The sequence below is a fragment of the Apaloderma vittatum genome, unplaced genomic scaffold, assembly GCF_000703405.1.
Source record: "Apaloderma vittatum isolate BGI_N311 unplaced genomic scaffold, ASM70340v1 scaffold11470, whole genome shotgun sequence".
Classification (NCBI taxonomy): domain Eukaryota; kingdom Metazoa; phylum Chordata; class Aves; order Trogoniformes; family Trogonidae; genus Apaloderma; species Apaloderma vittatum.
Window position 1 is genome coordinate 49,666 of NW_009692905.1, and position 201 is coordinate 49,866.

Below are 201 nucleotides of genomic sequence, written 5' to 3' on the forward strand. Positions count from 1 at the left end.
CCCCCTTTCAACTGGAGCAGAAGGGGAATAGGAAAATTAGAGGAGACTTTTTTTTTTTTTAAGCTTTTCAGCAGCCAGCTCCGTGCGGATGCCTCGCGTCGGCAAAACGGGCACCGGGATCCCCCTCTGAGAAGCCTTAAGCCGGGGGTGTTTTCGGCTGGAGAAGACACCTCGCAAACCGCCCCGGGAAGGCTACTCGGG